General features: G+C 36.3%; 1 non-coding gene across 1 annotated transcript; it reads right to left on the bottom strand.

The window, feature by feature from the left end:
• Nucleotides 1-1,876: 1,876 nt before the first annotated feature.
• LOC141675860 (small nucleolar RNA R71) lies at nt 1,877-1,983 on the bottom strand. The gene has a single exon (XR_012556489.1). It is a non-coding gene; the product is annotated as a small nucleolar RNA R71 (small nucleolar RNA).
• Nucleotides 1,984-14,641: the final 12,658 nt, after the last annotated feature.

Consider the following 14,641-nt stretch of genomic DNA (forward strand, 5'->3'; position numbering starts at 1 on the left):
GAGCGCCCGCTCAGCATTGCTGAGCGGCCGCGCAGCAAGCTGAGCGCCCGCTCAGCTATGCTGAGCGGCCGCGCAGGGTCGAGAAAAAAGACAAATTATTTTAGGACTTCTACTTCTGTTTGGTTTCCACTTCCATGTAATCTGAGTTTTATGGGACTATTATATAAGTAGATTTGAGACGTTTTCACAAGTGTGGATTAAAAGAAGATTGTGTTTTTACGCAAGAAGCGAAGGAGATAAGGAAGAAGACCGATTTAGCACACCGCAACGAAGAGGAAGCATATCTTCTTGTGATTCTTGTTTCGTTGTAACGTTGGATGCTAGTTTTCTTGCTTTGAACTTATTTACTCTTGTGACGTACTCTGTTTTAATATAATTAGTTAGTTATTATTTTCTTGTGTTTGTTTATCATGATTTCATATGAACCCATGATGACGATAAGTGCTATTATGGGCTAATCGTGATCATGGGGTTGCAACGGATTTATTATGGAATTTTTTAGTTAATTGTTTAATACTTTAGTGTGTGATGATTGCATGATATCTAGTATTGGTTGTGCGTATTCGTCTTATGTGCGTCGCGAACATATAAGATAGGGTGTTAATCTCTTGTGAAGCGACGGTGGATCTTGAGATTTAGAACTTGCCATGCTAGCATAGGTTCATGTACGTTGTGCATGATTAGTGGGTAACTCTAACAGTTTTATTTGCCCTATGTAATCAAAAGGAATAACTTGTGCTTAAATCGTTGTGTTGTCAATTTCTGTAGACATATAGGAACTCAACATAATTGATGACTATTCAACTTCTATCTTAATTGTGGATGTTTGGTAGAATGGTATTAGTACAATGAAAGTTGGCTTTTATCAGTTTCGTGTTATTCGATTAATATCATCACTGTCACATGCTAAAGGTAATAACAATGGCTATAGAAGGAAGTAATAATAAAGTTGTGATCTCATGAGTGTTTTATTATTGATAAATTGAAGTGTTAGTTAAGTGATTAATTAAGTAGCTAATTATAGTTAATATTTAATCAACAATTTTAAGTGTTAGTGTCTTAACATTGAGAAGTAATCATACATTGGTGAGTGAGTTTAATTAGACAATAATTTAGTCTGAGTCTCTATGGGAACGAACTAGAAAGTATTCTATATTACTTGCGAACGCGTATACTTGCGTGAATATTAGCGCGTGTTTTCGCCCTAACAAGTTTTTGGCGCCGCTGCCGGGGACTCGGCGTATTTGTTTAGTTTATGTACTTACCATCATTGGTCATTAGGACTCAGTGATTAGGACGTAGTAGTTACTTATTTTTTCCGGTTGTGTTTCAGGTACTTTAGCAAGCGTTTATGCAAACTCGTTCTCGTGCTCGCAAGAGGACTTTAGATACAGCTGAGGAGACAGACGAAGTTCTTGATATTCCGGAGAAGTTAGATTTTGAGGATTCGGATTCAGGAACTGAGCAGAAAGAACCAGTAAACATGGGAGATCGTATTGTTCAAGCTGATCCAGCTCTTATGGATTTTTCTCGGCCTAAAATTGATGACATTCAGTCAAGCATCCTTCATCCGGCTATTCAAGCTAACACCTTTGAAATCAAGCCGGGCACTATTCAGATGGTGCAGAATTCTGTTTCTTTTGGAGGAGCGGCAACTGAAGACCCCAACATGCACATAAGGAATTTTGTCGAGATCTGCAGTACTTTTAAGTATAATGGCGTGACTGATGAGGCTATCAAGTTGAGGCTTTTCCCATTCTCACTAAGGGACAAGGCTAAAGACTGGTTACATTCTGAACCAGCTGGGTCCATCACTACGTGGCAAGATCTTGCGTAAAAGTTTCTGGTGAAGTTTTATCCGATGGCAAAGACTGCTGCTATGAGGAGTGCTCTTACTCAGTTTGCGCAGTAACCTATAGAATCTATGTGCGAGGCTTGGGAACGCTACAAGGAAATGTTGAGAAAATGTCCACATCATGGAATGCCAGATTGGATGGTGATCACTGGTTTCTATAATGGTTTGGGGGCCCAATCTCGGCCCATGCTCGATGCAGCAGCTGGAGGCGCCTTATGGGCTAAAAGCTATACTGAGGCGTATAATCTTATAGAGACGATGGCTGCAAATGAGCATCAAAACCCAACTCAGAGGATGACGTCAGGCAAGGTAGCAGGTATTCTGGAAGTTGATGCAGCCACCGCTATTGCAGCCCAGCTCCAAGCGCTATCAATGAAGGTTGATTCTCTGGCTACATATGGAGTTAATCAAATAGCTATGGTTTGTGAGCTTTGTGCAGGTTCTCATGCTACGGATCAGTGTTCTCTTGTCAACGAATTTGTTCAGTATGTGAATAATTATCAGCGACAACAGCAGCCTGTGCCAGTGACCTATCATCCTAACAACAGAAATCATCCAAATTTCAGCTGGGGGAATAATCAGAATGCTATTCAGCCACCATATCAGCAAGGAGTGAGTAAACAGTTTAACCCACCTGGATTCCAACAACCACAGCAGTATGCTACAAGGCAATCATATCCTCAACAGGGAAGTACAGCTGCACCTACTAGTGCTGATTTTGAGGAACTTAAGCTGTTGTGCAAGAGTCAGGCGGTTTCTATCAAGACCTTGGAAAATCAAATCGGCCAATTAGCCAATGCAGTGCTCAATCGTCAACCTGGCACTCTTCCCAATGACACGGAAGTACCAGGCAGGAAGGAAGCTAAAGAGCAAGTCAAGGCTATTACCTTAAGGTCTGGAAAAGTGGCTGATGCTGAAAAGGCAAAAGAAGTAGAAGCTGAAATTAGAGATGAAGAATCTAAGCAAAAGGAGAAAGCGGCGGAACCAAGGAAGACTACTGTTGAACACGCAAGTAATCATACATTGGTGAGTGAGTTTAATTAGACAATAATTTAGTCTGAGTCTCTGTGGGAACGAACTAGAAAGTATTCTATATTACTTGCGAACGCGTATACTTGCGTGAATATTAGCGCGTGTTTTCGCCCTAACACCGAGCAAGCACACAGCACTGCTCTAATTACTGGATCCAAGGCACACATTGGCCTAACTTGACCATTGGTATGGTCTGACCACGAATCTGGTCCACATATATAAAAACTAGCCAATCCTAAAGCAGTTCAATATGATAAACAATATAATTCGATAAAACAAGATCGTAATCAATGATGGTTAAATACTTGAATAAAAACGTAAGGAAATTCATGGATATCTCAAGGGTATATCAGGGTATGTATAAGAAACGGTTTTTAGTTTGCACAAGGGTCAGGTATTAGACCAGTAATGATTTTTCAAGATATGGTTCTTTGATGTTATAAGGAATGATTGGAGAATAAAAGTTTCTGTGTATTCAAACCATTATCTTCCAGTGTTTGGTGTTTGGTAGTTATACCTTTGGGGAGTAGTATTATATTTGTATGGTTTGGTGTCTGAGGATCAACAAATAATGGTTTACAAAGAATAAGGCCTATGGCTCAAGATCAAGAAAATCAAGGTTTAAGGGTAAGTACTTTAAAGCACATGCATTATAAAACAGGAGTTATGTTTAATGATAGCAATATGTTATGAAACAGTTCGAAAACATTGGTAATATATCTTGAAGAAAAGTTCAGAAATACTTGCCTTACAAGGCTTTACAACTATTACTGATCAACTCTGGCCCGACTCTACTACTTAGGCTCTAACGTCCAACCACTAGATCCCATTGGATTCGACTTCGACACTCGGGTCTTTCTGTTGAAAATCTACTGAGCTCGTCGACTGACCACTAGGTTATCTTTGGTCCATCGCTCACTTTCAGGTTCTCGACTATAATCTACAGGGTTGAAATACCCTACGTTAGACGTCTAGATATGCTTGACATATTCTCGATATCAATTTTACCCCATGATATTCAAACCCGACTCATAATTATGTATATTATAATAACACACGCAACAAGTTGGGTTCACAATCCCGAAAATCGGTTCGGTGTTCGTTTTCGGAAAAATACGTATACTCGTCATTTTACAAAATTAGGGTAATTACTTTTGGTACAACAGTTCACCACATCATACAATCAAATTTCGTATAAAACACACATGTATATATATAGTCACTCGATTTCCCGATAATCATCGGATACGTTTCCGTATTTTCGTAGTTCAATTTCCCGAAGATCGGGCAGCGTCTCCTTCGTTTATCGGATGACCCGTCGAATACAATCGACGTCACTTCACCACAACAATTCACAACAACCAACATCCACAATTTCCCAAACGCCAATTCAATACTATTATTAATTATTATTCACATTTTACATTTATTTATTAAATTAGGACTCAGAATATAATCATCACGGTCCACCGTCCGCTCGTCGAAATTCATTGCAGACGGCGGTAAAATCCGGAGGTACCCGAGTTGGGTTTCCAATCACGGATTCCACCGATTAATTACTAACAAATCCCACACAAAATATTAATTCATTTCACGAATAATACTCAAATACTTCCTGCAGAGAATATTAAAATAAAATAAAATAAGTTGTAATTGGAGTCACAGAATCAATATAACGTAACCAGGAACCAACACAGAGCAGGACACACACGCGCCACCTTCCCCACCGCAATCGGGGAGGGGCGGCGACGGAAAATTAAGAAAAACGCAGCACAACATCAAGATATACACAAATATATAAGTATAACACACACACCCGCGATTGAACGCAAACAGGGGAATAGAAGGAACGACCACCAGTCACCGGAATAACCAGGGACGGCGGCGTAGCACGGGAAAAAAAAGCAACCATCGGTGATTCAGCACCGAGAGGCGGAGAATCGAGGGCTACAAAAAGGGAGGAGATTATAAACATATATATGAATCTGCCCTTTTGATGATGAAAAGGGTAGAAAGAAAAACAAAGAAATAAATTGATGTTTTTGTGAGGAATACAGGGGTAGCACTCATCTGATTTTGCCGAATACAACGCCGCGTGTCCAATTATTTGGACACGTGTCTCGTTCCCTAAACTGCAAGCCCAATTTCGAATGTTTTAATATTTTAACGTATCACAATACAAATAATTATTAATCGATATAGACCCCAAAAATATGTCTAATAATTTCCTAAATATCGCGAAATTTATAAAAAAATAATTTCCGAAGTTTTAAAACGATTTTCGAAGCGCTATTTAGACCCGGTAACCCGAAATTCAGCATTAGCGGGTCGAGGTGCACACAAAACAATTCCAGAAAATTACGAAAACAGCCTTAAAATGTTAGAAATATCCCGAAGTAAATAAAAATATAAGTTTCGAAATTTTAAAAACACTTCCGAGGTGCGCTTTATACTCGCTTTTTAATAAATAACGAAACGACGAGCGCGCGAAACGACTCCTGAAAATTCCCAAAATAATTTTAAAATTCTCAGAATAACACGAACTTAATAAAATATAAGTTTCATGATTGTTGAAGATTTCCATAATTAAATATGGATTTTACAATTAAACATACTCATAAAATCATTTAAAGATAAATAATTAATGAAATATTAATTTCTCAATTTTATAAAATCCCATAAATAATTACGATAATTGTAAAACTACAAAAATAATTTTAGAGATGTTCCAAATATTTATGCAAATAAATTTACATTAAATCCACTTTTAAAAGTGAAAATGATTCAGTACAACTCAATAATTAATTACACGACCGACCTTATGCATCATAAATCACACATAAACAGTAATAGAGCAACACATAGCAGTAATAACCAACGCACATATTTTATTTATTTAATAATTTCCATAATTACGCATTTAAATAATACAAAATACACGAGTCGTTATACAGATGGTTAGAACTTCCACAGTTATGACATGTTTTTCTAGGAGCATCAGGAACAGGCTTATAATTATTGCTTTTATTCACACCTTCCTTTCCATTCCTATTTTTCCTAGGTGACTTTACCTTGTTTATATTCTTAACATCTTTCAGCTTATGCTTAAGCTGCATCTTTGTCATTAAGCCTACATTAACTTTAGTTGTCTTTTCCTGTTTTAGTTTGTCAGAAGTTAATTCCTCTTTAACTTCTGATTTCTCAGTATCAGACTTTACAGCTACAAACTTAACAGGTTTTAACCTTGGCTTTTGTTTAACAACTATATGCTTAATTTCTACAGTTCATTTATCATTCTTATCATCTCTATAACCTAAGCCCTCTTTCCAGTTTCCACTACTTAACGAATTCTAAGTTGTTCTGCCAGAGTTAGTCCAAGTCCTGATAATCTCTCTTTCCTTTTCTAACTCAGTTTTTAGAGATTCATTCATTTTAAGAACTTCATCCCTAACATAGAAGGCATCATCTCTATCTTTCTGAGTTTGATGGAACATGACTAACTCTTTTTCTAAATAATTATTCCTCTTTTTACAAGCAAGATTTTTAGAAGTTAATCTTTCACATGTTAAAGTTTGATCTTTGTAACTAATGAACATGGTTTTAAGATATCTTCTCAACTCATTAATGTCATCAGTATGAAAGGCATAAGTAGTTTGAGGTACCTTTAACTCGGCAGCTTCAGAACTGCTATCAGCATTTTCCATTAAGGCATAGTTCACCTCACTTTCAGAATCTGAAGTGAATGTCCAGCTTTTCTTCTTTGTGACAAGAGCCTTGCCTTTGTCACTCTTCACTTTCTTGCAATCAGGAGATATGTGGCCTTTCTCACCACAGTTGTAGCATTTGACATTTGTGTAATCTCCTCTGTCAGACTTCCCTCCTTTGCCTTCAGATTTTCTGAAACTCTTCTTATCAGAACTTGCACCTTTCCTGGAAAACTTCTTTCCCTTCCTGAACTTTCTGTATGCAATCCTTGTGATTCCTTTCACCATAAGAGCACACAGCTTCATCATCTCTTCATCAGAATCCATCTCAGGTAAGCTTTCAGTTTCTGAGTCATCATCACTATTAGAACTTGATGACTCAGTATCAGACTTTTTGGAGCGCTTTTCCCTTGCCTTTCCTTGAGGTAGCTGCCTTGGGGGATTCTTCTTCAGCCTTAAGAGCAACTGTCCTTGACTTTCCTCCTTTCCTCTTGCTTCTTTGTTCCATCTCAAGTTCATGAGTCTTGAGCATCCCATAAATTTCATCAAGAGTTATTTCTTCAAGATTATAGTTGTCTCTTATAATTGTGGCCTTTAAATCCCAACTTTCAGGAAGAGCTAACAGGAATTTAAGATTGGAATCTTCAAGATCATACTCCTTATCAACTAGTGACAAATCATTCAAGAGTTTGACAAATCTGTCATATAAATCAGTCAATGACTCATTAGGCTTTGAGTCAAAGTGTTCGTACTCTTGAGTGAGTATAGTCTTCCTGTTCTTCTTAATTGAATCAGTTCCCTGGCATCTTATCTTCAATGCATCCCATATCTACTTTGCAGTCTTGCAGTTAATTACCCTGTTAGACATTACATTATCAATAACACTATGCAGCAAGTGTCGTACCTTAGCATCCTTAGCAATAGATGCGATATCTTCAGCAGTGTAATCACTCTTCTCCTTTGGTACAGACTTTGCTGATTCACCTGCAACTACAGCAGCGAGTTTTGTTGGCTTGTGAGGTCCTTCATTGATTCTATCAAGATATTCTGGATCTGTAGCTTCCAGAAACATAGTCATCCTCACCTTCCATATGGGATATTCAGATGGTTTCAGTATGGGAACTCTGATAGCCTCATATCGACTATGGATTTGAGTCTTTGGAGGTTCTTCAGTTTTGGTGGGCTTGGTTGGAGTTTCTGCTTCAAACATGATTGTTTTTGGATCTTAAACTGTTTGTATGTTAACAGATAGGCTCTGATACCACTTGTTAGGTCACACACACTGTAGAAGGGGGTTGAATACAGTGTATAGCACAATCAAATCGAATTTAAAGAACACAAGTAACAGAAAATAAACTTTATTAAACTCTGTTACAATGTAGAACTGTCATCTTTCAGTGATGAACAAATATCACGAGAGCTGCTAGGGTTACAATGAATAATATTCTCGATAATGATAACACTTATAGTGTAAACCCTATGTCTGTGTTTATATATTACACAGTTACAAGATAATCACTAATTGATATGGAATATAATTCTGCTTCCTAAAATATATCAATCAGATATCTTTGTTTCCAAGTATTCCATTCTTCATAGAATTCCTTTTTCATGCATATCTCTTCTTACGTTTGTCTTGATCTTCTTTCCTTTCAATCAACCGCCTTCCTTATCTGAAAGTTTCCGTTAAGTCCTGATATTATCTCCTGATAAATATCTCCTGAACCTTAAGTACTAATAACTTAAGTTCTGACTTCAGTATAAGTGTTGATTTCAGTTAAGTATTGATTTGTCATGTTTAAGTAAGATCTGAAAACTAAACACAAATCATATTAGACATGACATTATCAAATATATCTAACACTTCTTATTATCTTCACAGAATCTTTGACCAATTTATCAAGTTGCTTGACATGATCAATCAAAATAGATACAGTTTCACTTTTTGTGTACAAGAAATACACCCATGTGTATCTGGTGAACTCATCCACTATGACCATAGCATGTTTCTTCTTTGCAATAGATATGACATTCACTGGACCAAATAGATCAACATGTAGTAGGTGATAAGGCTCAAGAATTAAAGATTCAGTCTTGCTCTTGAATGAAGATTTTCTTTGTTTTGCCTTTTGACAGGAATCACAAAGGCCATCAGGAGCAAATACTGATTTTGGCAAACCTCTCACAAGATCTTTCTTGACTAGTTCATTTATATTGTTGAAATTTAAATGAGAGAGTTTCTTGTGCCAATTCCAGCTTTCTTCAATTGATGCTCTACTTAACAGACAGATTGCAGAACCATCAGTACTTGTTGAAAGCTTGGCTTCATAAATGTTACCATGCCTGTATCCTTTCAGAACAACTTTGCCTGTAGATTTGCTTATAACTTCATAGTGTTCTTCAAAGAAATCCACATGATAACCTCTATCACAGATTTGACTAATACTGAGCAGATTATATTTAAGTCCTAAGACCAGAGCTACTTTTTCAATGATGACATTCCCCAGATTGATATTGCCATATCCCAAAGTTTTTCCAATGTTGCCATCTCCATAAGAAACACTTGGGTCAGCTTTCTCCATAAAGTCTGATAGCAGGGCTTTATTTCCAATCATATGTCCCGAACATCCACTGTCCAGAACTAGGATGTTTTTCCTGTTGCCCTGCTATCACAAAGACCACTAATGATTATGTTAGGTCACACACACACTGTAGAGGGGGTGAATACAGTGTATAGTACACTCAAATCGAACTTTAAGAACTTAAGTAACAGAAAACAATCTTTATTGAAACAATAAACTCTGTTACAGTATGGAACTGTTACCTCTCAGTGATGAACAAATATCACGAGAGCTTCTAAGGTTACAATGAATAATCTTCTCTAATAATGATAACACTTATAGTGTAAACCCTATGTCTGTGTTTATATACTACACAGTTACAAGATAATCGCTAATTGATATGGAATATAATTCTGCTTCCTAAAATATATCAATCAGATATCTTTTCTTCCAAGTATTCCATTCTTTACGGAATTCCTTCTTCATGCATATCTCTTCTTATGTTTATCTTGATCTTCTTTCCTTTAATCAGCTACTGTCCTTATCTGATTGTCCTTCAGCACTTAAGTTCTGATATCTATCTTCTGATGATTATCTCCTGATAACATACGTACTGATATCCTTAAGTCCTGACTTCCAGTATAAGTACTGATCAACAATTAAGTACTGATTTATCATGTTCAAGTAAGATCTGAAATCTAAACATAAAACATATTAGCCATGACATTATCAAATATATCTAACAATCTCCCCCAACTTGTAAATTAACATAATATACAAGTTTAACAGATATTTGATGATGTCAAAAACATTAAGTACAAATACATGAGAATTAGACTAGATAACTACAACTTACAGTCCTTAAAGCTTTTACCAATTTCAACTTCTGATAACAACTTCAGTCTGTATAAATATCAGAATTTAAGCAGTTGTAGATCTTCAACTTGGCTTCATCATTTTCTGATCTCTCTGATGTCAGGAGTTGTTCTGAGATAGTTCTTCAACAAACATTTCTCAGCATATCTTAGTTCATCAATCATTCTCCTTTTAACATTTTTAAGCTCTGCAGTATCTTCACCAGTTTGAAAGATTGCAGCTCTGAGATCATTGATCTTTGCTTTTCTCAACTCCTGATCTAGTCTTATGACATAAGCTTTGTCAGACTCCATATTGAATTCAAGTCCCTTAATACCAAGATATGTTCTGATTTGTGCAGTATTAGGCTTCATATCAACAATATCACCATTGTGATTTCTGTACTTTGGAACATATATGCTATCAGACTTAACAGAATAAAGCCTTTTCTGTCTCTGAATCTGTTCTTTTAAGTAGTTTGCAGCAGTCTATGTTATTCTGTCATCCACTTTAAGTAAGAAAAGTACATGCTCCAATTCTTCAAAATACTTCAATGGAATGGCATTTTGTCTTATATGATAAACCCTACCATCTGTCATGAAATACAACATGATGTATTCTTTCAAGTAGGTATGGTAAACCATCTGTACAGATTCCAGTTGATTCAATCTCTCAGGAGTTGCTCCAATACCTGGTTCATTCAAGAAAGTTGGATCATTGGTAGTGTTGTGTACTCTTCTTTCATCAGCACTTCCCAATCCAGTTTTATCTCTAGCTTCCTTTCCAGTAACTACTCTTGCTTCAAAACCACTTGTAGTAGTCTTCAAAGATTGAGTCTGTTTTGCTTTAGTGAATCCTGGTAAGAGTGTCTTTGATCTATTTTCTGATATCAAGTTAACTTGAGCTCTGTCAGAGGTTACTTGCTTCTTCTGAATATCAGAACTTACAATTTCTTGACTCTGAACAACTTGAGCCATGTCAGAGGTTGTTTTAAGAACTTTTCTTGAAGTCAGAGCAAGATCATCCTTTTCATCAGTAATTTCTTCTTCCTCAGGAGGTACATAAACCTTGATAGGTTCACCAACCTTTTCTTTACCCTTGGATCTTGGATCTATCTGTGGTTGTGATCTAGCCAACGTTGCTTCAGTATGTGTCCTTTCTTTGATCACAATGCCTTTGAGTTTTGGAAGTGAATTTTTACCAGAAGCTTCAGATTTAGATGTGACTTTCTCTGATTTAAGTCTAGCTTCTTCTTCCTTTAAACTTTCCAAGTCCATTCCTGGATTTTCTTGAAGAAATAACTGTCTTGACATTTCCTTATCAAGATCTAGAAGTTCATCAGAATTTATCCTTTTACCAGCAGCAGAACTTATTCTTTTCCCAGTATCAGAACTTGTCCTGTGACTAGCTTGTCTTGATGTAAACCTTCTACCTTGACTATGACCGCTACCCATTCCAGAGTATCCTTGATCATCATTTCCATCATCCTTTCCTTGCAGTGTCTTGTTAGTGTTGCATTTGGACTTAATTACCTTCTCCCCCTTTTTGGCATCAGCAGGTAGTAAAAGAGAGATAAGTAATTCCACTGAGGATTGGATTTCAGTAAATTGCGATTGCTGAGAAGCTTGATTTGTCAGAATGTCATCAATCTGAGCTTGTTGTTTCTCTTGAGTTTTCTCAATATAAGCAATACTGTCAATGGTAGGTTGAAAGAACTTTTTCTTATCAATTTTCCAAACTTGTTCTTGTTTGATAAAGTTCTCCTGAATCTTGTGTAGCTCTGCATGAGTAGTTGAATGAAGACCTTGTAGATGTTTAATACTTAATGCAGTGACTCTAAGCTGGGTTTTTAAATCATCAGAATTTAACATTTCATCAGCTTTAGTCAAGTGCTCAGCAAGATGTATTGCAGTCGGAACACATCAAACTGAGTTCCATTCCTTAGTCCACTCCTGACCTGCAGGAGTTTCACTCCAAGGTACTGGTGCATCCCCGGTAACAAACTTCTTTACCAGTTCAGACTTAGGAAGAGTCTGTTGAGGAGTATGTCCTGAAGGACCTGCTTCATCAGCATCTACAGTTGGAGCAGCATCACCAGTATCTCCAGCATTTGCAGCATCAGAACTTAAAGAATCAGTATCTTCTGATAAGACAACAGTGTGAGTAGCAATGGAGGCTTCAGCATCCTCTAATTGCTGATCTGATACTAAGTTCTGATCAATAGCCATATCCTGATGCTCACCTAAAGTCTGATCATCAGCATCTTGATGCAGAGAAGGTGTTGTTGATAACTCTGGAGTTTGAACAGCATCAGTAACAGGTGTTGTGGGAGGATTATTTGCTGTTGGAGCTTCTAAGAGAAATACTTCAGACACAACCAAGTGTTGAACATCAATATCAGCACTTGTGCCTGGATCAACAAGAGACACAGATGGTGAGTTAGCCTTGTCAGATACAGCTTCCTGAGATGGAGTTGATGGAGAAGAAGTGACTGGAGCAAATTCCTTATCTTGTGAGATCAGAGATTCCTGATCCCCTTCCTTAGCTGCTTCCTCTTCATCATCTGAAACTGGCCTTTGTGCCCTCTGTTTCTTGTACTTCCTTGTTGATTTGGATTCCTTGGGAGTTTCAGGAACTGTCATTCGTCCAAGCCTCTTGAGAAGCCTAGAACCCCCAATTTCATAATCCTTCTGAGAAATCTCTTTCTCAGCTTCAGATACAACAGGTTCTCTAGCAGGAACCGGTTCCTCAGAATCAGATTCATCGCTCAATGCAATTGTAATAACCCCAATTTTTGGAAAATTTTTGAAACCCTTATGAATAGTGTTTTTGCTGAATGAGAAAACTTTTCATGCCACACTAGGTAGGGGTTCTTTTATGGATATTCTGAGATTTTATTAGTACTTTATATGGTATATAAGTGTATGTAAAGATCGTCAGAATCCAATTCTGAATACTTTGATTTTCCCGGAAATCTACCAGATACAGAAAGAATTGAGTATAATGTAACAGAATAAAAAGGATTTTAAGAGAGGATCATAAAAGGAATATAATGTATTGAGAAAGGTTAAGGGAACCCAAGTAATAAGATCCCGGGTATGATCCCTCAAACGATAAACGAGAACGAAAGTTAAGCGAACCGTATAACAGATCAGCGGTCATTAGGCAAGCAATTAGGAGTTAATCAAGGAGGTTAGGGATGATGATGTCATCAAACCAACAAGAAGAGCACAAGTGTGGGATGATGATATAAGATTGATGACCTAAGCATGACCAAAAAGGAAGGAAGTGTGGTTGATTATTAACCACACAATTTTACATGGTTAAAAGGGTAATTAAACAAAACAAAAACCTAGCAACCAAGCAAAACAAATCAAAAACACAAAAAACACAATTTCACCTCTTTTTCCTCATTGAAGCTCTCGGCTTCTTTCTTAAGAAATGGGAAGTCCAAGCTCCTTCACTTGCTATTTTACAAGATCAAGCTTGTAGGAGGTTAGATTAAGGCTTCCATGGGCATTCCAAGGATCTTTCATGGATTAAAAGCTTCAAGGAAGGTTACCAGACTCGTCCCGAGCCATTTGTAACCCCCAGTCGCTCAGGCAAATTTTCTATCCGTTATACTGTTGTTGTGATATATATATGTATATGCATTATCTTGTGATAGATGCATGTTGGTTAATTAGCAAATGTTGCGATATATTGAAGCATGCTGATATGGTATATATATGCATGCCTGTTTCGTATTCTTGCCATATATATCTGTTGGTTCAGTTGATAATACCTATGCTAGAGAATAGCAGCAATTTGCATATACCCATAGTATAGGGACCCAAAGGTGAAAACATTTTCTAAAACCGGGAGTCGAGGATCCCGAGTAGATTTTATATTTATATATATATATATATATATGGTTATAGTTTTCAAAACTATTAATTGAATAAGGTGTATTCGATAACTTTATATTATGATTGAATATTATTTCGAATATTCATCCGAGGACTTATGACTCCTTTATTTTATTATTGAATATTATTTCGAATATTCATCCGAGGACTTATGACTCCTTTATTTTATTATTAAATATTATTTCGAATATTCATCCGAGGATTTATGACTCCTTTATTTTATTATTGAATATTATTTCGAATATTCATCCGAGGACTTATGACTCCTTTATTTTATTATTGAATATTATTTCGAATATTCATTTGAGGATGTATGACTCATTTATTTTATTTAATGAATATTATTTATAATATTCATTCGAGGTATTATGACTCCGCTTATTACTGAAATATATTCTTTATTTTATTAAAGAATAAGGTGTCAATAATCAAACTTATTTTCGATTATTCAAATAAAGATAGTACTTTCATATAAGTATATCTTTGGTTATTTAATATCCATTTCAAGTATAAGTTTTAAAACTTCTACTTCAATTATTTTTATAAGGATTATCTTTATGAGAATATTATTTAAATAATAATATTCAGATATTTTCTAATATATCGGGACTGATTTATTTTAATAAATTAGCAGTACTCCAAATATTCTTAAAAATGTTTTCGAGTCTTCAAAATGATTCTTAAAGTTAGAGTGGACCCCAAAACTCATTTTTATATTTAAGATCT

Source organism: Apium graveolens, chromosome 7 (genome assembly GCF_009905375.1).
Source record: "Apium graveolens cultivar Ventura chromosome 7, ASM990537v1, whole genome shotgun sequence".
Taxonomy (NCBI): Eukaryota; Viridiplantae; Streptophyta; class Magnoliopsida; order Apiales; family Apiaceae; genus Apium; species Apium graveolens.